At 43.9% G+C, this 24,183-nt stretch overlaps 1 non-coding gene and 1 pseudogene across 1 annotated transcript; both read right to left on the reverse strand.

The window, feature by feature from the left end:
- Window positions 1-341: 341 nt before the first annotated feature.
- On the reverse strand, window positions 342-24,183 carry LOC101589654 (annotated as a pseudogene).
- Window positions 21,556-21,715, reverse strand: LOC111814197. Its single transcript, XR_002819246.1, has one exon. It is a non-coding gene; the product is annotated as a U1 spliceosomal RNA (small nuclear RNA).

Below are 24,183 nucleotides of genomic sequence, written 5' to 3' on the forward strand. Positions count from 1 at the left end.
TAGGTTAAGTGCTCAGCACCACAGATAAGGGAAGCATTTCCCCAGTGAAAAGCAGTAGAGACCCATAGATAGAAATCTAATAGAGCACACGGCTGCAGTGTGGGATCCGGAAACTCTGTCACCATCCTGACTCTGAGTAAGCTCCAGGGTGGTGCAAAGCACTGCCCTGAGAAGAGGCTGAGGCGTGCCTGCTTCTGTCTGCAGAACATGTGTGTCCCCTGGAAACGGAACTTGCGGGACTGAGTGTGCCAGCATCAGCTGTTTGTGTTTTTTTTTTTTTAACTTCTTGCCCACATGATGACGTCCAGAGGTATCAAGGAGCAAATAGTAGCGGGAAGTATTTAGCTTTGACTTCTGGGCATGTGTAACACCAGTTCTTCATCCTCTGCTGAAGACAGGCCTGTGCCCAGGGGCTCTAAGGTTTTCCAGTTGGCCTTCTTTCCATGGTGACTTGCTGGGCCCACGACTTCTACTTTGCTGCTGTTTCTTTTCTTCATCAACTGTTTCTTCTTGGTATCACTGATCTTACCTTCAATTTCTTCACAGTGTGCTTCTTCAGAGATTCTGTGTTTATCTGAATTTGAAACAATTCCTGGATCAAATCCATCATCACTATCATCATCTCTCCAATCCAGAAATGCCTCCTGTTCATCTTTGCCCTTTACTCGTCTCTTGTTAGCTTCTCCTCTGTCTTTTTTTTCTTTCTTTCAGTCTTTTTTCCAGATGCTTTGCCTTAATTTTCTTCCTTATCTCTATGTCAAATTTGTCCTCTTTCTGAAGCCTTGCCTTTGCTTTATCTGAGTTGATACCACCAGAATCATCATCTTCTTCTGTTCCCTTGCGGGCAGATTTCTGTATTTGTAGCCACTGCTGAACCAACTCCCCCACATCAGGAAATGTTATTTTTGTATTCACTGTAAAATTTCTCATCATATATATATACTCTTTTTGCTTCTGCAACTTTTGTTACTTTTTTCTTGACACTGGATGTGGAAGATTCTTTCTTCTGTAATGCTTTATTCTCTTTAAGATCAAGCCCAAACACATCATCCACTTCACTTTAAGAAAATCATCATCAGGTCCATCTTCTTCCTCATCTTCTCTGTCTAAGAACTGCACAGGGACATTCTTGACCTCTTGTCCCTCATCAGTGTTAGGAACAGTCTGAGAGACCCTTCTGCTTTTCTCTTCCATTTCTTCATCATCTTTGTCCTCTTCCTCTGGTTCTTCATCACTAGAACTGCTATCCAGGCAGTGCTCTGATTCTTCTAGGCCTTTCCCACCTTTGTGTAGGATGGACATTTTCTCACTGGACGAGGCTCTAAGGTCTTCTACTTATTCATTGGTGAAAGATAGAGCCCTGTGCTCAATTGTTTCGTCAGCTCGGCTTCTTGCCCCTTCTTTGGTGAGCTGTTTCTGCATTTTCTGAAGAAATCTTATTCATGGTGCCACAGCAAGACCAAGAGACAGTGACTATTCTATAATAGGTAGCTTGCTCATATAAAATACTTCTTTTATCCTTCATAAGATATACTAAACAGATATAGGGACAAAATACCTTTGAGCCCTTTCTTTTAGATCTTGATCCTGGGCTAAAAAAGATTCCAGTTTTCTTTTTGGACATCTGTAAGGTTTTCTGGATTGATTTTGATATGTGTGACAGGTACTGTCTTCTGGAGAAGCTTGTGCATCATCCCTTGCTCTTCTGAGGGAAGTAAAATTAATACAGCTTTACCATCCTCTTTGTACCAGTTTTTAGTCTTCTGTGACAAAACAAAATCATCAAGGCCTCTGATGACCTTACATCATTTTATGTATTTTTGAGGTCAGGTGATAGACCATGCCTGATTGGCAAAGGATGCCTTAATTCAGTTTTGGTAGTTCATATGTATCTAGGAATCTGTTTATTTCATCTCTGTTATCCATATTATTATATATTTTGGATTTCTGCAAGATCTGTTGTGATTTCACACTTTTAATTCCTAATTACATGGATTGTGTCTTTTCTTGGATTTTTTTTTTTTGATAGGTTTGGCTAAGGGTTTGTTAATTCTGTTTGATCTTTGAAAGGACCAACTGTTGAATTCATTGATTCTTTGTATTGTTGTCATAGTCTCTCTTGCATTAATTTCTGATTTTATCTTCATAGTTTCCTTCCTCATATGAGCTTTGTGTTTGATTTGTTATTTTTTTGTCTCAAAGCTTGAAGTTTAACATTCAGTTGTTTATTTGAGCTTGGTTTATTTTGCTGGTAGAGATTTCCCGTGTAAGAGTGCTTTCGCTGTGTCTCACAAGTCTGGCATGTTGCGGTGGTAGTGCTTAATCATAGAAACTGTTTAAATTTTCAATCTCATTTGTGACCATTAGTTTTCAGGAGGGTTTTATTTTCACATTTTAAAGAAGTTCTTGTGGGTTCTTTTGCCATTGATTTACAATTTTAGTGTACTATATCCTGAAAATATGCATGGGATAATTTCAAGTCTCTTGCATTTACTTAAGCATGTTCTATGTGCTAGTATGTGGTCTGCTTTGTAAAACATTCCTTGTGCATCTGAGAAGAATGTGTATTCAAATGTTGTGAGTGAACGCTTTATACATCTAAGTCAATTTGTTCAAAAGTTTCATTCAGTTCTAATATTTCATTGTTGCTCTATTTGGGACAATGCGGTATTGAGGTCCCTCACTGCAACTGTATTAATGCTTATTTGATTTTTTAAATATTTTTTTGAGACAGTCTTGCTGAGCAGTTTCAGGCTGGCCTTGGGCTCACTTTGTAGCCCTTGCTGGGCTTGACCTTTTTTGTCTCTTAATCATTCTTGGCTTGAAATTTATGTCTGTGTCTTGTCCTCTGAATAACAACTATGAAGACACAATATGCACTGTATTAATTGTTGTCAATGTCCTGCTAACCTGTATTGAAACTGTTTCATGCTATTCTTTTTTTCTCATTAAAATGAATAAAAAATAAATAAAAATAAATTTTGTTTGCTATACTTCTATTTCCTCTACATCCCCTTTTTAGTTTAGTTCTGTCACTTGAATTTTTTTTTTTTTTTTTTTTTGCAGAACCAGGGATTGAACTCAGAGCCTTGAGTTTGCCAGTCAAACACTTATCCTACTGAGCCATCTCCCCGGCCCCTATACTTCTATTTCCTAAAGGAGGTGTTGCGTACATTTATAGACATTCATTTTATGCTTGGGTGCCGCTTCTTTTTGCTGAGCCCTACAGCTCCCAGAGCAGAACACTGCACTCCCAGTCACACAGCTTTCTAAGTTGTTGGGACCCAGGAAGACCTGGAACACTGTGATGACGCCACTCACGTGAGTTAATGCACCTGCTTTCTCAGCTGCAGAAGTTCTCGGTGCTTCTTTCACATTGGAGCTCCTCTGCTTACCGTTTACTTGAAAGCACCATATCGTAACACTTGGCCGTTCACAGACCGTTTTTGCCCAACACTGTGTCATGTGCTACTCACAAGCATTCTAGAGAAAGGCGCACATCTCAGCTTTTGGTCCAGTCAGCTCTCTTTTCATCGTTTTGGTTCTCTCTTTGTGCAGATCCAATGCCCTTGTGCGGCGCTGATTTAGCAATACCGTTGCTAATGGCCTACAGCTTCTTGTCCTTCTGTGCTTCTATCATCCCCCTATACACCTCCTACTTCTGGGTGAAGCCAGATGGGCACTTCCGTGGGCCCAAGTCTGTGAGGCAGGCGCTAAGGGAGCATCTGTGTGAGCGGGACGTTTCTGATTCTCCCCAGTGTGTCTAGCTCAGCCTGGCGAACCTGCTGTCTCATCAGCTTACTGTCCATTTCCATGATTTTTTTTTTAAACATTATCCATCTGTTCACTATTCGGAGCCTGTCTGTGCCCTCCAACTTCAGTGTGTCCTCCTCTTACCCCCTCACTGCCCTTCCTGAGAACCCATGGATGTCTGAAAGCATCACATCTTCTTGTTTTCCTTCCGTCAGGAGGAGAAGCCATTCTTTCTCATGACTTGGGCCATGGCCTCACTCCACACCCTGATCTCTTGATGTTCACACCCTCAAGCAGCGCCCGCTCTTACCTGGCTATTCCGGCTGCCTTTGAAACATGACTGTATTTTTCCCATTTCAGAAACCAACAAAACCAAAGTGCAAACCCTCAGGTATCATTCTTGCATCTTTGTCCTGCTGTTGCTTAATTGTGAATGAGTTCAGTGTACATAAAAATATTCTGTAAAGAGCAGAACAATGCAGATTTCCAAGGCGCAAAACTTTGAGGGTATCAGTGTGCAGAACAGTGGGCTCCAGCAGGGCCACTGGGTGTTTGCTTTCTGAGGAGAAAGGGAGGTGACTGAGCAAAGGATGCTGGTGACCTGGTCGCAGTGCAAGCTATCACCAAAAACTTTGCCCATCTGCCTAGAAGTGCTTTGTAAGATCTGTTTCTCTACAGTCAGTGTCGGATAAAAATGAATTTAAAGTAAATCCCCAAAGGTTTAAAATCTTTATGACATTTTGTGGGGAAAGTTAACAAGAAAATGTGTGAGTTTTGAGGGTTGCAGGGTCCCTTTGCAGTCCACCCTTGTTGGAGTGCTGACCTGGTGCGTGTGGAGAGACAGCAATTGGAGCATGAGGTTGTCACGGATGATTCTGAGACCAACTTGAAGCATGTCTGACAGTCTCTGTGGACAGTAAGTGTCGACTTTCAAGAAGTTTCTGTGTAGTAGTTCACTTCATGCTACTTGACCGAGTCCCCTTTCTCGTTTAATCTCTCAGGGTGTCAGGTGTGTGGCTGTCACTTCTGGGAGGATCTGGAGTCACAGGGTTGCTTGGAATGAGCTGGACAGACTGAAAGGACCAACACAAACAAGCCATGTGGTTAGCGCAGCCCCACTTGTGTCCCCACCTGGTAGAGCACTGAGGGCGCTGACAGCGGGCTGGCGGAGGCCCGCCCATCTGGGGTGGAGCAGCCCCCCAAAACCTGCATTTCTCCATTGTGTGTTCAGTACTTCTACGAGGGGCCCAACTCACCCTGTTAAGGCTCCTGATGGCTTGGGTGGCAACGTGGGCTGTGCCAGAGGCTATGCACAGCTCCACGAGAGAGAAGAACATCACCAGGGCTGAAATTCCTTTTCCGTAAACCTGAATTCAGAGATAAATACAACCTGAAATCTCGGTTTTCTGGGAGACCCTCACAAGGGCTGCCAAGCAGCGCCGGCTCATCACACGTGCTGCTACTTGCATGCACCTCGCTTTGTGCTGGTTTCTCCGTTATGCTCAGCTGCTTATTTTATAGGACTACAAATTTATTTTGACTTTTCTTTAAAATACCAGAGGCACTTTTTTCTCCCCAGTAAATTGTTCTAGTAGAAATCACAACAGAGGCAGATTCTTTCTTTGTAATAGTCTTCCTGTTTTTATGAAAATGTTACTCATTAAATGAAAAAGCAAATGACATAGAAACTAAGCAGTTATTTCAGAACAGATAATGAGCAGAATAGGTGCTGAGGGCCACATCCTGGGTCTGTGCACATGTGCCAGGCAGAGTGAGGAATGGAGTCACAGAGTGACAGCAAGAGGGAAAGCAGACGAAGTAAGCTCTCTGGGATTGGCTCATGTTTCCCATTTTAAGATAAGACAGCTTTTACATGATTTTATGATTTACATGACTTTAAGAAGAAAAAGAAGCTGAATCTAATTAACTGGTCTGTTGTTTAAAAGTGGTGTTTAGGTATTTGCTCCGGGGCCGTCCTTGCCTGGCCACAGTGGTGCTGAGGAGAAGACCCCTGTGCATGCGGCACCGGAGCCGCCTCTGTGCTGTGCTTCACTCTTTGTGTCTCTGGTAACAGCCCTGTCACTGTCACTTCCCTCTCAATTCTTGCTCTAAAAGCAACAAGCCAGCCAGGACCTCCATTGTCTTATTTACAGAGTTTCAGAAGTCATTGCCGTGATTCTCCCCAGACTTGGCAGTGTCACCCAGCCTCTCCCCTTGTTCCTGTGCTCACAGTGATGTGGTCCAGTAAGAGGCACACCATGTACACATATCCATGCATGAGTGTAGAACAGAACAAGGGATCTCCCGCTGGAGGTGCCGCAGAGTCAGGTAAAAGCAGGCTCGCTGTGTGGGGTCAAGAACAGAGCAGGGGTGCTGCACTGGCGGCACTCACCAAAGTCCAGGTGAGCTGCTGATCGCGGGGTTTGATGCTTATATCCACGAGCAGCAGGACCACTCCAATGAGGCAAAAGATGCAGCTAAGGACGTTCGTTCCCAGGCTGCCTTTCAGCTGGTGGAGACAGCAGGAGAAAGACATGGGACAGGCGGTAAACCAAATTGAAGTACGATCAGTGTGAGTTAATGGTTCTTAAGTTTTCTGTCTTGAAACATTTTTTTAAACATTGAAGTGACTTTTCTTTCTGCCCCTCTGGGTAGTTACCATAAAAATTACTCTACAAAATAGATGTCAGAAATTTTAACAAAGTGGTATAAAAATGTAAATCACACAAGGCAGAAACTTATCTTTTAATATTAAGACTTCATATATAAGCGCTATTTCCTTTTTTAAAACAGTAAAGAACAAGTAGTTTTCTTTCCTTCATTTTGGCACTGGGCACTTAACTAAGGATCGCGTCCACGCTGGGCAAGTGCTAGAACATTGAGCTACAGCTCCACCTGTTTGTAATTTGTTATTTTGATATCGGGTGTCTTTTGGAGCGACCTTACATTTGCAGTCCTCCTTCTTCAGCCTCCTAGAAAAATAAGCTTTTAGTGGCATTAGTCTTTGTCAGTAATGCTGTCAGTGTTCCAAACACTTGCTCTGTCTATCTCACAGCCACTGTATGAGGTGGTACTATGGCTTTGGGTTTATAGATGGGAACAAATACACTCAGGCTTTTTCTTTTGAAAGTTGTGAGATCTAATCAAAGCCCCAAAGACTAGGTGAGGAAGTCCAAGTTTAGAAGGACACAGCCCATAGGCACCTGTGGGAAAGGTGTACGGGCGGAGTACAGAACTCCTACAGATTCTATGGTCACTTCCTGGTGTGCAGTGGAGCGCTTGTGAGCCAGTCCTCAGGTGGCCTGCTAGGGCGGCATGGCTGGGCTCTTGGACTGTTCTCCTGCCGGAATACGATTTGCAGTCTCCCAAAGGCCTCAAGAAGAGGCCAGGATTTCTGGGTGAGTGTCTGCAAAGGGCAGAGTATATTCTTCAAAAATCTCAACAGGAAAGGCAAAGACAAAGGGTGCCATTTTTGTGGGGTTTAGTGGGTGATTCATTGGCATTAGGCTGACTTGGATTGAGTGTACTTTATTGTTTTAGTGTCACTTTGCGTTGAGAGTCTGGGCAGCACAGGTCTCTGCTCCCTCTGCCCCGTCTCTGCTCTAGCGCAGTATTACACATAACCTTGAGCTCGCCTCTGGTCTAGTGTCTGGCAGACTGCTCTGTTTCCTTGGCATGGAATTGAGCCACGAGATCGCTCCAGGTGGGTGTTGGGCTGAGAATGGAAGCCCTGTCTCATGAGCAATTTCAGAAGCTCTTCTTACGTTTCAAGATACATTCTCTGCACTGTGGTTTAGGGAACTGCATGAGAAACCCAGCCTGAATAAGAGCAGATGATATTCGCAATTAAACAGTGGCAGACACTCTGGAGACTTAGTCACTGCAGTGGGCAGCAGGTGCTTCCTGGTTCCTGGGTTCTTCTGGAACCAGGAGCCATTAGGTTAAAGCTCAGACAGTCCTGACCTTTATAGCTTCCCAGGCGGTGAAGAGCCAGCGCTTCTGAGTGGCAGACAGGAGGAGCCCGCTCCCCAAGCACCCTACAGGCCCGGGGCAGCAGGAAGGTGCTTTGGGGGAAGCGTGCCTGCCTTCTGCACCTTCTGCATCTCCCTTCCCACCTTCATGCCTGTAAACTAAACTCACAGCGCAAGGGGTTTGAGGAGTGGAAGTGTTCCTACCAGACTCGAGGAAAGTTCCTGGAATGCTGCTATGGTGATGGCACCGGAAATAATGAACTGTGGAAAGAGACAGAATTATTTGTGAGATGGTAGGTTCTGGGATGGTGCCAGGGCCATGTGCTTATGTGGAAGGCTAAGCTGTCTTCGTGTTTTCCATCTCTGAGCTTCCCCTGGTGTGCTTCCCCTGTCTAGAGTCTCAGAGCTGTCTTTAGCTTTCCTTTCTTCCTCCTTGGGTCCTGGCACAAGACACGCTCTTTGTCCTGTACCCTTTTGCTATTCTGCTGCTTTCTGAGCGGACTGCCCAATCGTGTGTCTTTATCAGTTGTATAGTTTTTCATTTTGTTTTCAGTGCTGAGGGTGGAGCCACCCAGGATCTCCGTCGTGACTGGCAAGTGCTGTAGCCCCCAGAGGTACCTCAGCCTGACTGTGCATTTCAGTCTTATTTAGGGGACCCTCCCGCTGCCAGCGCCCCTTCTGTCAGACACTTCCTCTCAGTGTCACAGCCAACTAGCGCTTGGGCATGATCATTTGGTGAGAGTATACTTGGGGGATGGGTTTAAGCTGCAAGGAAGAGAAGTTCCTCCTGTGCAGGCCCAGTCAGCGCTGTGATTTGTGGGAGTTCTCCAGCGCTCAGAACCAGGGCTGATCAGCGGCTGAGCTGGGTGTGGGCTCGCAATATGTGGATCTGCAGGGAGAGGGACTCTGTCATCTACTCACGCACAGTCCGCCCCAGAAGGGGTATCCCGCGATAAAGGAGATGGAGCCAAAGCCCCAAGCTTCAGTCAGACTGTAACTCAGTAAAGCCAGAATAATTCCAAACCCCGGGTGCATCAGTCCAATCATGAGCTGGACGCCCTAAAAGAGGAGAACAGGCATTGGAGAGCTACTTCTCTATTGCAATGTTTGAAACATTAGTCTCTCTTCTGGTCCTGATTACTATTGCAGGTCATTTGCCCAGGGCCTGTGGACATCATTTTGGTCTCTAGCACAGGAGGTGACCCATGAAGGTTTCTAATCACAGTGGAGCAACTGAGCAACTGGCCTCAGTAGGAAGCCTTGTTTGAGGTATTTGGTGGGGCATCGGGTAGCCCAGGGGGATGGCTGCAGAAATGGTGTTGGTCCAGGGGCATCTCCTGGCTTCCTCTAAGAGATGCTGTTAGGGTTTGTGTCCAGGCCTCCCCACAAAGCCTCCTGCAGTCAGACATTTTTAGAGGCGGCTGAGTCTAGAGTGTGTGATGCTGGGACAAAGGGCCTGTGTTTAGTACTTCAGTGTGCTGGTTGGTTTGGCACCATCGTAATCCTGGTAGTGTTGAAAACGTGAAGGAGCAGAAAGCTACTTTTCAGGCCTTTGCTTGCTTTCCTGCATTCTGCCTGCCTTGAACTCTTTCTTTTGCTCAGCCATCCTGGTCTGGAGCCTGCCAGTTATGGGCTAAGGCCTCTATGACTGGGGGCTAAACCCTGTTCCTCTTCAACTGTGGGTGTTAGATTTTTCATCATGGCAATGAAAAAATGTCTTAGTTAGACTATTTAAATTAAGTGTCAGAAGGTTCTACAATTGGAGGTACAGGATCTCAGGATAAATCCTGAGGGGATTTCACTGACCTTCTCAGACCCAAAAGCTACAACTCTTGTTGCATAGGTCCTGCTTTACCTTCTACCATCCAGTAGAAAAGTATGAAGATGAAATATAGGAAGTAAAGCCATGCTGTTATGTTGAGCTGTGGGGGACTCAGGTCAATAATTTCTGACATTGCCAGTTAAACAGAAGACCCAATGCTATTATGGGCTACTAGACTCTTTTAGAATATTTTGCTGAATTTACACACCTATAATATTCAATAACGGAACTTAAAAAAAAAAGAGTATAGAAATGAATGTCCATTTTGTATCTGTGTATTCAAAGTGGCTAGGATAGATATATAGTTACATTCTCTTAATGAATAGAATGATTTGTTCTAATGGTGTTTGTAAATAGGATCTTAAGTCCACATCTTGTACAGCAATTAACCACTAAGAAGAATGTATGCAGTGTGTTAGTTATTGAAACTGTCTTAGCAATTTGATTTGAAACTGTCTCATTGCTATTTGTTTATCAATAAAATTATGAAAAAAATAAATTATGTGTCAGGTTTTTCATCACAGTAATAAAAAAGTGACTCAGGGAGACTACTTAAATTATTTATACTTTGACCTTCTCAAAGAAACTATACCATATTTGACCTGTGTCTGGCTCATTTTGCTTAGCATTATGGCCTCAAGGTATATCCTTTTCCCTATAAATACCTTAAATCTATCCTTCTTTATGACAGAGTAGTAGTCCACTGTGTCCATACACCACATTTGTTTCATTGACATCTGATAATGGAAGTACAGACATTCTATGATGTAGGTATCATGAGTTACACTGCTAGAAATATTGATGTTGCGTATTTCTGAACATCATACTTTTTTCTTTTACTTTTTGGGGAAGATACTCATAAAACAGAGAGCTGAATCAATTGAATTGCTTTAGCTAGATTTTTGATGAATATCCATGCTGAGTTCCATAGTGGTGGCACCACTTCACATTCCCATCAGCACTGCAGAAGTCTGCATTTCCCCCCATGTTTGCTAGCAGTTTTTCAAAATCTTGAAGATGCCTTTCTTATTGGCGGAAGATGGAATCTTTGTGTTGCTTGGATTTGCATTGTGCTAGGGGCCAAATTTGCTGCACATTGTTCTTGCACTTACTCCATTTTGTACTTCAGGGAATCCTGTATTTTTTCAGCTGTCCATTTTTAAGTTTGATTTGTTATTGTTTTGGTAGTCTCATATCATCAGATGTTGCTAGTTTAGCAATCCACTTGAATAGAATCAACAGTCATCTGTAATGCAGTATGAGATGAACAGGTTTGGGGTAATGAAGTTCAACACTGTCATAAAGCTATGCACCTCCCCGTCTACATCCTTGTGTAGACACTGCGTTTGCATATCGCCTCAGTGAACTGACAACCCTGTGGTCAGTGACACAGCTGAAGAAGTCCTGCGTCTGGCTGTATCTTTGGCCTTCATATACTCTTCTCCAAGTCCAGGGTTCAGTCCTGGCCACACACGGCTTCCCTCCTCTTCCCATCATCATAGGGTCCAGCAGTCAGGTCTCGATTGCTGGCTGTGCATTTGCTGGTCAGAGTCGCCACCTGTAACCTTTGCGCATCCACTGGGTGCTGCGTTCCACCCTGGCCTCTTCACTCTCCTGTGCTTGGTGCAGGAGCTCTGCGTCCAGCCCTGCTGCAGCAGCCATAGAGCTGGGGCCTGTGGCACAGTGGTGCTGCCTTCTTGGAGAGGAATTCTGCCCACTCCTTCGTTTATGTAACTTCATTGTCTCTTTAAAGCCTCATGTCACAGGTGTCCTGGTGTCAGTCAGAATGTCCCCACGTGGGATGTTTCTCCTATTAGAGAAAGCTTCTGTTTCCCAGGCCTCGCCTACCTCCTGGCCCCGCCATCCTCTGTCCCCACTGCTCTTCCCTCCCTCTTTCCTTCTGTTTGCTTTATTGGTCTCCTCCCTGTTCTTCAAACACAGAGCAGGGGTTTTCAATGGCAGGCCCTCACGCAGGCAGCTTCTTTCATCTTGGGATCTGTGGGGCTCACTCCCAATTTCATGTCTTTGCTCAAATATTGTGCTCTAAGGAGGGCTCACCCAGCCCAACTTGAAATTGCAATCTGTTCACTGCCTGGGGCCTTCTATCCCTTTTCCAGTTCTTTGTCTTCTGTGTATCATTAATCACCTTGCAACAAACTGGCCTGCACCTCTTTACCATGTGGAAGCCTGATTTCTCACGGGAATGTGAAACTGCGCCTGCCAGGTACTTTGACATTCCCAGCAGTGTGTGCGGTTGGCTTGGAGGTGCCACTTGGGCCATCTGTGCAGCAGGTGCAGGAGTGTCCTCGGTCTGGCAGGGAGGGTCTGCAGACCCGCCTTTCCAGCCTTCAGTGACTGCTGGTTGCACTGTCATTCACTGCTCCTTCTACAGTGTTGAGTAGAAAGATGGTAGAAGCTCTCCCACACAGTGAGCCTCAGCATAACGCACTGACTGCGCTCGTGGAGCAGGACAGGCCTTGGTATGCTCTGGTGGGATTGGGCAGCACTGTGAAGGGTTCCTGGCAATGCTGAACAACGGATGGACAGTGCTGCCAAGCCAGGTGGAATCTGCACCTACGCGTAGATTCCAAGCGCGGTGCTCACAGCAGCAAGATGGTGACATTCAGTTCAAAGTGCCTCTTGCAGAAGTCAGGCAGCCTGCAGGGAGGGCCTTGCAGGGGCTTGGTGGGGAGCCGCCGCACATGCCGTGACCCCGCCCTGCACACACTGCCTCCCTGCACTGCTCATCAGTGCGTCACCCATCCCAGGCCACCGCCAGAGCTCATTTGAATATGACTTCACCTGTGCACCCACTCCAGGCTTGTCACAGGCCAGAGGCAGGACCGTGGTTGCCTCTCATGGCCTTTGCAGGAAGGGAACAATCAGCAATGAAGAGACAACCCACTCAGTGAGAGAAAAGCTTTGCTTAGCTATTCTTCTGATAGAGGTTCAACATCTAGAACATTGAAGGACTTTACAAGTTAACCGCATAAAACAATGAATCCAACAAAAATGTGAACAAATGAGCCAATTCCCTTTCAAAAGAAGTTGTTTATATGATTGAAAGTGTGTGTAAAAGCACCCAGCATCTCTAGCTATGAGAAAAAGGCAAAGCCAACCTTCCCCGAGATTGTGCAGCTCCACTGTCAGAGTGGCTGCCCTCAAGACTACAAAAAGCCCTGGGTGCTGGCCTGAAGATGGGAGCTGTTTCTCAGCCATACATGAGAAGGGAATTTTCTCTTTTGCAGGAAATGCTCTGAAAGTGGAATCCGTCACATTGAGTGCAATGAGCCAGACACAGGAAAGTAAATATTTTGTATTTTCTCTTATATTAAAACCCACATGCATGGGCACAGCAGTGTCTGCGGTACAGTGTCTGCCTGGCAAGTTGGAGGCCCTGAGATTGATTCCTGATACTAAAAGAGAAAAAAGAGAAAGGAAATACTGTATCTGCCTGGCATGTCATCTTTCTATGTATCTTTCTGTCATCCATCCATCCATCCATCCATCCATCCATCCATCCATCCATCCATTTGTATACCAGGAGAGAGAAGAGGGCACACAGGACACCTTGAGATGGACTTCTGGAGATGAGCAAGGGGTCAAATAGACTGTGGGAAGAAAGGCAGGAGTGGTGATGGTGCTGGTCAGGAATTGTAAACTGGCAAAGTATCTGTCCTAGGTTCTCCTTACTCTGCCTGCCTTGTGGATGGGTTCTGTCTTTTTTTTTTTGTTTTTTTTTTGTATTTAATACAGGGCATACCGGGTCTCTCTATGCAGATCGGCTTGTAGTGATGCTCCCGTTTTCAGCTTCCCAAGTACTGGGATTACAGGTGTGCACCACACCCAGTCTGAATCTCCTGTTGCAGCAGCCCCAATGGCAAGGCCAGCAGGCATGCTGGGGATCCAGTCCTGGTCCCTGAGTCTGCTAAGCAGGCGCTTTAGTCTGCTGAGCTACCTGGCTGGTCCATGGGCAGGTTTTGGCATGCAGAAATTCCGCTTCCTATAGATGGGTGAGATTAACACTGCTGTGGAGATGGACTTGGCTTGTTTCCATTATGGTAAGCTTTCCTATAATATCACACCTTCTAGGCTGTTCCAGGAGAAGCACTCTAGCCCCTCCCTTGCACTGGCTGCTGAAACAGAAGCTAGCTGGAGAATAGGGGCCTTTTGCTTCTCGAGAGCATCTGATGGCACCAGATCGCTGCTGTGCATCCCTCTGCTTTGTGTTTACTCTTTCTCTCCTTTCCTGCTGTGTGTTGTAACCCAGACAGGCGATTGGAGCCCACTGCTGGGGTCTCCAGTAACTGGCACTGTGGGAGGGGTCCCTAAGAACTGGTGCTCCCTAGTGACTGAATACAGTACACTCTCGTCTGCCTGGTGGATTTCCTAGGAGCAGTTTGTGGGCCATCTTTGGATCTCTAGTGATGACTTCCTGGTACTCTGGGATGAGGAGCCAGAAGGTGAGTGCTTTCTACTCAAGCGTTATTTTGCTTGGATGAAGACAAAGGTGATGTATTTCTTTCTTTTTTTAAAAAAGAGATTCCTTTCCTTAAAGTCTCTCTTTTTTCAAATCTCCTGTTTTAAACTTTTTTTTTTTTAAATAAAGCCTTTTTAAAAGAATGTAAAGTATACTGTGCTAACTAGCAGTGTTACCAAAATACTCTAGCAGTTAATTAAGTACAATCCTTGGTTCCTATGGGTGGGAACTTTGGACATTTCAATTAGGACAAGAAAAAAATAAATTTAAAGAGACATGGCAGAGGCAAAATTGTTTCTCTGGAGAACTCAGCTTGGAGCTTGGTAAAATCTACATTAGATCCATTAAGTACTAGCACCTCCAAAATTTTTGTTTCAGAATGAGAATAATGAGAAAAAATATTTTAAGAATAAGGCCACCCACTGTTCCCCTGGCTCCTGGGGAGACCCTGAGCTGAGTGAGGCTCTGTCTACTCCTCAGCCTGCACCCCTGAGTATTTAAAGATAAAGCCTGCTAAGCCTTGCATGCCTAAATAATGACAAGTTGTTCTTGTTCCTCAGTGGTCATTAAAAATAATCTTAATAATCAGTCAGCTTGTCCTTGAATGTTGGGTGTTCAATTTTAAACTGCTTAAAAAATTAAAATAGAGTGTGGTAAATACAGTAGTCTTTCACTATTTCACAGTTCAGCTTTCTTCTTCTTCTTTTTTTTTTCTTTCTGTATTTAGGACAGGGTCTACAATGTCTCACTGCGTAGATTAGACTCGTAGTGATTCTCTTGTTTTCAACCGGCCAAGTGCTGGGATTACAGGCATGTGCCACCACACCCAGTCTCAGTGGCCATCTCAGTGCATCCCAGGGGGTGGGGCCAGCATGGCATGCCAAGGATTGAACCCCGGCTGATGCACTCTGCCGAAGTAGGTGCTTTTGTCAGCTGAGCTATCAGTCTGGCCACGATTTGGCTTTTGTGGACTCACTGATTCACGGGTTTTCAAACAACATTAATTTAACCTGTTTGTCATGGATTTTTTACTATATCATGGGATCTTGTAGTACCGTACAGCATACTATATTATTAAAATTACATAGGTTTATGTATTACATAGGTTTAGAAAATGGTTAAGAACATTAGAAGTATTTTTAAAAGTGTGGAAAAGTTCAATGAGAAGAAAAATATGTACTAATAGTGTTTAGACAAGATATCTGCACCTTGTACTATGAGTAACTACTATGAAGACAACAATATACATGTATTAATTATTGTAACTTTTGTTTTGAAACTGTCTCAGTGCTATTTCTTTCTTAATAAAATTAATATAAAAAAGTGTGAGAAAGGTTTATGAGAGTATGGGAAGGGATTATAAAGCCTTAACATTTATATAAATGCTAAAATAAGTATGCCGTCACTACTTCACAGATTTTCACTTATCGCGGGGGCATCTGGAACATAACCTCCATGATTAGTGAGGGAGAAGTGAGGCCCAGGGACCATTCACCATAGATTCAGTTGTGGCCCTAGGCAGTGGCTTCATCTCAATGTAAAGTTACAAGAACGTGGTCCTGCACTAGAAGAAGGGGCGGTTGTGGGCCGGCCCACCTCTGCTGCCCAGGCCTCACGCTGCCCTATGTGCAGGACACCCATCAGGTGTGCTTCTACCTGCACTGGGAGCCTGGGCACTTGCCCTCCTCACACGTGTGTGCATGGCCCACTGCTCTTGCATCTTTAGGCGCCAACAACACCTGGCCATTGGCAGTGAAACTGTGCTGCTTGGTAGTGCGCATAGGTGGGGGCAGGGCAGGACCTGTGCCCTGAGCCATGTGGCAGCAGCGCGGTTGTGCTGGCCCCAGTGGCTTCTCCCTCCCAGCTTCCCTCGGCACGGTGGGGTTGCGGTGCACTCCTGTAGCCCCAGCTATAGAGGTGGAGGTGGGGAAAATGCTCAGCTTTGCAGTGCTTGTTAGAGCAAGAGACAACAAAATACAAGCCAATAGAAAGTCACTGAGCCAGTATGAGTTAATGTAAGGCCTCTACATAAAAACAATTTCCTAGGCTGCTGAATTTAAGGAAAGTTTCCAGAATGGTAAGTTTCTTCTCCCTGAGAGCATGCTAAGTAAAGCTGATCTTCACAGCTTATCTCTGGCTTCTATGAAAAAAACTGGTCAGGATTTAATCCTCAAGCTCCCAAAATAGAAATAAGTTTTAGTCCACATTTATCTGCCTTTTAGTCCTTAGATGGAACTAGAAATTTTCTCTTTTTCCCTTCCACCTTGTTTTTTGAAAACCAATCTTGCACATTTATATCTGATAACCTAAACAACTTGAAGATAACATCATGCAATACAGCAACCATTGTTGAATTCTCATTACTTTGTTTAGTGAAATTTTATATCATTTCTAATGCTTCCTTCCTTCCTTCTTTCCCTCCCTTCTTCCCTCTTTCTTTCCCTCCTTCCTTTTCTTTTAACTATTTTGTATTCTTTAAAACTAAAGAATGATGCTGACTTTTTATAGTGCAGGGCAGATGAACTGATTTTATAACACAGATAAGTTCATTGACAGTAAAAACATCCCTAGGAAACCTTACAAATTTAGTAACAGTTTTAAACAGAAGCAGGTATTACAGGATAGGCACAGCCCTAGGCCCCAGATGCTGCCTCTCCTCATGAGTTCTCTCCAGAGCATCTTTCAGGTTGGCCACTATTCTCAGAGAAAATATCCTTCTACATACAAACCTGGACTGCTCACCTCCTAGATAGTTGAAATTACCTTTAACAGCCTGTCCCCTTACAGGGAACAATTGCATGTGGCTATCAGAATAGAAGTTTTGGTCATCAGCTGTAACTATCCAACAACTATGGCTATCAAATCTTAAAAACTGTCTTTGCCTTCACAGGTGTAAAATGTTCTATTCCTTCTGATTCTTATTATAAGAGATCTTTGTTCATTGACCTAGGAAAAGTTCTGACTATTAATAGTCTATTAATAGTTAACAAAATTAAAAACTAAAAAAGAGTTATCATAATTCATATTGGCCAAATTTATTTGAGTGAACTCTGATTTTATAAACAAATTGTCTTATGTGTTATTGTTTGTCTATCTGTCTGATCTGTAAACAGCTGTTTTATTTGAGGTCAAAATTTTTTTCTCTTTTTTTTTGCATTGTTAAATTTTTGGAACATTTGTCTGTAATTTCAGTCATCTTATAAATAAATGTCACTAAAATTAAAAGCATGCTTCCACCTAAATTGCTGGTTGATCAAGATGAGGTTAAAGTTGGTTTTATGAATGTAATAGGTATTGTTATTCATGTTCATAAATAAAAATAATGTGTTAAGGTTATGATCTGGTTCTCATATGTCATCAAAAATGCTAAAGTAATTAAATTAGAACGCTTTAGGCTTGGGGGAACTATTGTTCAGGACTTTCTTAGGTGAATAGAGGAATAGCTGCCTGAAAAAATAATATTCCAGCCTTTGTTCATTAGTGGGGACCCCAGTAGCCATGATAGCTTTATAGGAGACACCCAAATAAACATTGTTAAGTAAGTTATTGTGATATGTTTACATTGGTCTTTGTCAAAAGGTTAAGCTTTCTATAAATAAAACAATTTTCTCATTGTAAAATGCTCTTGGTACAAAACTAAATTAAGAAACAAAAGTTTTTGCATGGTATAACAATTCATTGATGCTATCTCCTGGTATATTAAATATATTCATGCCATCCAGATGTACAGGGCTTCTAAATTGTAAAATTGGTAGTGGGATTGTTTGTAGTGATAAGCTTTCTCTTTTAGATTCAGGTATCTTCTTTTCTCTTGTGCTTCACCTACTTGTAACCAGAGGTGTACATCAAAGAAACATGAGACCACCTGTCAAAAAATAATTTAAAAAGTGGGGTCTTCTATGATCTTTATGTCATACTTTATCTCTCAACTGCATTTAGAGATACTTCTTCAGAGGAAGAGTATTATAGATAGCTCAGTTATTTAGAATCACATACTCACCTTTCTTTAAAAACACAGTTACAGAACCAAAAAGGAATATGGCTACCTCAACATGTGCAACCAGGTTTTGCTATCATTTCTATAAATTTTACCTTAAAGATATAAAACCTGGCTGCAGAAGTTAAATACTGCCCAGCAGTACTTCACTGGCAAAAGGACAAAGCTTACAAGCACACTTAGGGCTCAAGTCCCTTAGGAGGGTATCCAATCAGGGAAGTGGGATGGCCCAACGTGGGCTTGAGGGCAGAGGTGAATTTAAGCTAGAAGTAGTGGTGCTCCCTTCACATTAGTATTACTGAAACCATCTGTCTGATAAGAGTCTTCTGTCACCTGTTGGATTCTTGCTGGAATTTAAAATAGGATGAGCTCAGGGTAAAGTCCTTAAGCAGACTATTTCTATGTATGAGGGAAACAGTTTCCAAAGTAATTCTCAGTAATCAAAGGAGGATGTCTTTGCTCATAACTTATAGGTACTAGAGAGTCCTGTGGGGCAAAGTCTGGATTCTCACAGCAAATAGACTCACCCCAAGTATCTGGAAGGCTCTTCTAGTGTTTGTTGCTGCTGTCCTTGGGGTTGGATTTGGCACTTGCATGTTTTCTTGGTCCAGCGGGCTGCTAGGAAAGACTCCTGGAGATGTCAGCGAGAGTGGAGCACCCTGTCCTGACATTGTAAATCCCCCAGGTTTCTGATGCATAGGAGCCAGGGGAATGCTTTGTGGGTAAGGAGTGGGTGTTTCATGCCTTGGGTAGGTAGATGGCTTCATTGACATTGTTACAGCCTGAGGATGAATAAAACAACAAAAGGGACACATCAAAAAAAATATGAAAGCATTTTGCAAAATGTGAGTATCTATGCAAATGGAAGAAGGGAAGTAAGCAGGTGGTGGACAGTGACACCTGGCTGAAGGAGATTCACATTTGACCGTGGACTCTGCATGTTCTGTGGTTTGTAGGCAATAGGGTGGAAGTGAGGAGAGTGCATGTCTTGAATTTTTCCTGTTAAGTTTTGTAGGCTGTGTGTATGTTTGTGTGTGTGTGTGTGTGTGTGTGTGTGTGTGTGTGTTCATTGAGTTGATTGTTTCTGAAAAGACAACAGAAGGAGGGAAGGAATTGTGAGAGGCAAAGTAGTGCTTCTCCTCAGAGAATTGCAAGTCCAAACCCAGGCACCTGTGCATCTGTTGGGCTCCCTGCCACAGGAAACACAGGCTGCAGGTGGAGTGAAGGCTGCCATTAGCTGACCTTGGCGTTGGCTTGCTGGTTTGGCCCAGGGCTATCACAAGGGCCCTGAGAAGTGGAGGAGGGAAACAGAACTTTCAGAGAAGGGGCAACTCTGAGGCAGGGAGGATTAAGAGAGGCTGCCGGCTGGCTCTCTGCACTAGGGCCCCCTAAATTTCTCTTTTGTGTTCCTGATTGGCACTTTCTTTGCTTGCCACTTTCTTGTACTTAGAGAATGTCAAGAAGTAGGAGTTAGAGTGTGTTCACCCTTGTGCTGAAGTAGGAATTACCTGAGTAGCCTCTGGCCCTGTGTCCTGGCCTCTCAGCAGGGTCCCGTGTTCTGGCTGCGCTCTGTTAGGACCCTGTGATTTTGCTCAGGAAAGGACTTTCCTGCCTACTCTGTCTCACCCCTTCAGTGCAGTATAGACTGAAGCTGGCAGCAGGGAAATGGTTGCATCGGGTTCCTCAGAGAAGGGGTGGCTGGTGGGTGAGGACTGGAGAGTAGGCTTGCCCAGAGCCCCTCAGTGCAGCTGTGCAGCTTCCCTGTGGAATGTGCAGAATTTGTCTCCTGGGCCAGCCTGGTGGCAGCACTGCCCTGGTCCTGTACTACGTATCCAAGCCTGCTGGCCTCTCCTGCTGTGGACAGGGCTCTCTGGTCCATGCTGACTATTCAGTGCTCAGGCCGGCAGTGCTGTCCTCTGCTGTCCTTGGGTGGGTCTTCCAGGGAATTGACTCTGGTGGGGTAATAATTTAAAGTCTTATAAAAGTAGGTAGTGAGTTCATGAACAAAAACCAAACAGTGTGGGAAATACTTTAAAGAATCAACAACTGAGATCTCATCTTTTTGAAAAGTTTCTGCCTTTCAAAAGAAATCTCCAGAGGAGTACAACAGAAACCCATGTATTGGGAAAAAATTATAGCTGACTGTCCTTTGACAAAGGCCTTCCACCTAGAACATGTAAATAACTAAAAAAAATTAGGGCCCCCTAATTCAAAGATCCAATCCAAAAATGGACATCTGCTATCAGTATACACTTCTCAAATGAAGAAATAGCAAGGGAATATATGAAAAAATGTTCAACATCACTGGTCATTTGAGAAATGCAAACTAAAACACTGAGAGTCCATCTCACCGCAGAAAGAATGGCTCTTATCGAGAAGTCAGCCAGTAACAAAAGCTGAAGGGGCTCTGGGGAGAAAGGAACCCTTCTACTGTTGGTGGAAGTGTTGCCTGGTACAACCACTGTGGAAATCAATGTAGAGATTCCTCAAAAGCTAGGGTTGCAGATCCCATTCAGTGCATCTATGCCTGTCCTGGGTATTTTTCCAGAAGAACTGAAAACATCATATCACAGAGATACACGCACACCAATGTTTATAGCAGTGCAGTTTGTCATGGCTGAATCTTGGAAACAACCCAAATGCCCATCAGCTAAGGAATGGATAAAGAAGATGTGGTGCTTTTACACAATGGAGTATTATTCTGCTATAACAAGGACACATTTGAGGCTTTTATTGGTAAATGGTTGCAACTACTAACCATCCTCATAAGTGAAATAAATTAGGCCTGTATGTGCAAGCATCATATTGTCTCTTTAGTGTGAGAACTTGAAAGAGAAAATAAAATATGAAAGGTACAATAGATACTGGGAAAAGAGAATGAACCTATTAAAAAGGAATTACTGAGAGGAGAAGGATAGAAGAGGGAGTGGGGGAAAGAGATATCTATGTATGTATGTAAGCAGGATACTGTGGATTTCTCTTGGTCTGTGGAAAGGAGAAGTTGGTGCTTAATTTGTTTTGTCTTTTTTCCAATTCTTTGACCCCTTTCTCTTCTTAATCTCTTTTTTTATGTATTTAGTACAGGGTGTACAGGTCTCACTACACAGATTGGACTTGTAGTGATCTTCCTGTTGTCAGCCTCCCAAGTGCTGGGACTGCAGGTGCACGCCACCACATCCAGTCTCAATCACTGTCTTAGCATGCCACAGCTGGCCTGGCACACCGGGGAGTGAACCTTGGCTGCTGCACTCTGCCTGTGCAGGTGCTTAGGCCACTGAGCTACCTGGCCAGCCCTCTCTTCTTAATTTCTTAAATATTTCTTTCTTCTTGCAATGTTGCATGCATATACCTGGTAATATGAACAGGTAACTTGAAGACAACAGTATGCAATATAACAAATACTATGAAATTCATATACTTTTGTTTAGTGAAATTCTGTATTATTTGTAATTTTTCTGTTTTAATACTATTTTGTACTCTCCTTAAAAGCTAAAAATTAAAAAAAAAACACTTTAATGTCTCTTCTTCTGATAGGAGGAGTGCAGATGCAGCCCCCACTACCACAAGTTGTGCAGCGGAGCTTCCCACAGCTGGGGAACCGCAGGGCTCAGCGCGCCCGGAGTGCACCGGGCGAGCCGCGCCCTGGGAAGGCCACTCTTGGGACTGCAGTATTTCCTCTGCCATGTACGTGTTCTAATATATTTTTTAAATGGAGAAAAAGATGTAAAGTGCTACAAGATTAAGATTTAAATCAGAGCCCTGATTTCTGGCAGGTGTCTGGCTCACAGGACACACATAATTAAACCCGCAGGAGGGCAGCTTTGGTTTCAGAAGACTCAAGAGTCAAGACCACATGACTTCACACCCATGAACAGGCTTATTGTCCACCAGCAGGGGAGAGGGTGGGAAACAAATGGGGCTCTCTAATACTCGGTGTCTTGCTGCCTTTTCCTGTGGCCGGGAGTGTAAATGTTGTTTTTTCTGTCTTGCCTCCTTCCTGGTCTCCTAGCTGGGGCTGGTGCTGTCTGTGCAGTATTGGGTGAGACCGTGCCCTTTCATGGTCTCTTCTGTGTCACTGGTGTAGGACTGTGCTTATAAATCTTAGACATTAACAGGTGACTGGTGCCACTAAACATGCCATTTTGAAATTAAATGTATACCACTTTTTATAAAAAAAAAGAGATTACTTCTGTCCTGCTGTCATGCGGCTCCTTACTCAGAGCTCTGAGGTGTAGGGCACAGGGTTTCTAGAGTGTTTTCCACTTCTTTAATGATCTCACACCAGGGCTGTTTCTTGTGCAGTTGCTGTTGTAGGTCTGAAGAGGTCTCCATTTTTTTTTTTTTTTTTTTTTAGTTGCGGTTCTGGGGATTGAACTCCGGTTGTGCGTGTCTGTCAGGTGCTTATGCCACTGAGCAGTCTCCCTGACCCTGAAGAGGTCTGTAGAGAACCTGCGAAGACGACACCAGCAGTCACTGAGCCCCCGTCTGGACAAGGCTACTGACTGACCGCTGCTGCTGTTATTGGTATGATTATTGTGGCAGGCATTTGTTAGGTGTATGATTTGCCAGGCCTCGCTGTAAGACTCACGGAAGTTAACGCTGTGAATGTGGGTCACAGAGAGGTCAGGGAACTTCCTAGGATTGTGGTTAGCATGTGCCAGAGTAGAGCCCCAGGTGCCACTTTCGTATGTCACAGCTCCTGACCTTCGTGGACGGCAGCGTGTTCCTCTGCGCTCGTTGGATGGAGCTCTCCCCGCAGGCCCTGGCTGTTTTCCTCAGCACATCCTGTCTTGTAGGAGGAAAGAGTGACGCTGGTGTGTGGACGGCTGGCGCGAGTGGTGTCACAGCGATGTAGACAGCTGTGTGACTGTTAATTTCTTATGAGAAATGTTAGAGTCCTTTAATTGATTTTATAAGGCCTAAGTGTGTTGATAAGGGTTAAGGACATCTTTGCAGCTCTGGCAAATTTAGGAATCTGTTAATGACCCCAGATCGACCTTAACCCACATACAAGTGCATCACTCTTATACATTAACAAGATGTTTACTCAAACCTGTAGATGTAGATCAATTTTAAATGTCAAGGCAAAAATTAAAGCAAGGTCAACTTTTGATTATTGTATATGTTTGAGGTCTAAACTTAAACTATTCATTTATGTGTTACTCTTAGTCTTAATTCTAGGAACTTCAGATTGCTAGCATAGCCCTTTTTACGTGTACACATTCATATGTATCCAAATGTAGAGGAAAAAAAACAAATGTAGAAGATACGTGATAAACTGAAGTAATTCTTTAACCAATTGTGAACTGATTATTGAATACATTTAAATGTTAATATTAAAATACTTTCTAACTCTTAAAGCTCACTTTTTAGCAAGCCAAAATCTAAGGATGAGAAAAAAATGAAGCCTATTTTCATAAAATATGAAACCTTTGTTTTTAAATTTTGTTTTGTAAGTTTAACCAAGGGTGTCTCAATATTTTTTAGAAAATTGTATTGTTTTAGACTTAATTTTTCAATCATAGCCTCAAACCATCAATTTAGATGACCCATTATAATTGAAAAGTTATGATACAGAGATAATGATAGATGTTGCATTTATAGAACTTATTAAAGTTTATCTTGGTTACCTAAGAACTTGGATGGGTATATGTTGGCAACTTTAAAGACAATTTTACTCTTTCCAAATGAATTATTATTATTATTTTTTATTATTTATGTATTTGGTAGAGAGATTTACTATGCAGCTTTGAGTCATAGTGATCCTCCTGCTTCAGCCTCCCGAGTGTTGAGATTACAGGTGTGCACCACCTTGCCCAGTCTTGGCCAGCATAGCACGCCTGGGGTGGGGTCAGCATGGCATGTTGTACCAGGGATTGAGCCCGGGTCCTTCTGCTTGCCAGGCAGATGCTTAGACTGCTGAGCTATCTCCACGGCCACAGCTGGTTTAAATTAGCCTGCATGATCAGGCCACTGGGCTCAGTTTCCCTGCAGGCCTCATCTGGATGCCCACCAGGCAGCCGCCATGGCTGGTCTTGTCACGTCCGGAGGCCTGTGAGCTCAGCACTGGGCTGCTGGGGGCTGGGCTGCGCACTGCTTGCTGGGCAGCTGTTGGCATCAGCTCGATTTTGTGTATCAATGTGATCACATGCAGCGCCAT

Source organism: Octodon degus, unplaced genomic scaffold (assembly GCF_000260255.1).
Source record: "Octodon degus isolate 3935 unplaced genomic scaffold, OctDeg1.0 scaffold00279, whole genome shotgun sequence".
NCBI classification, from domain to species: domain Eukaryota; kingdom Metazoa; phylum Chordata; class Mammalia; order Rodentia; family Octodontidae; genus Octodon; species Octodon degus.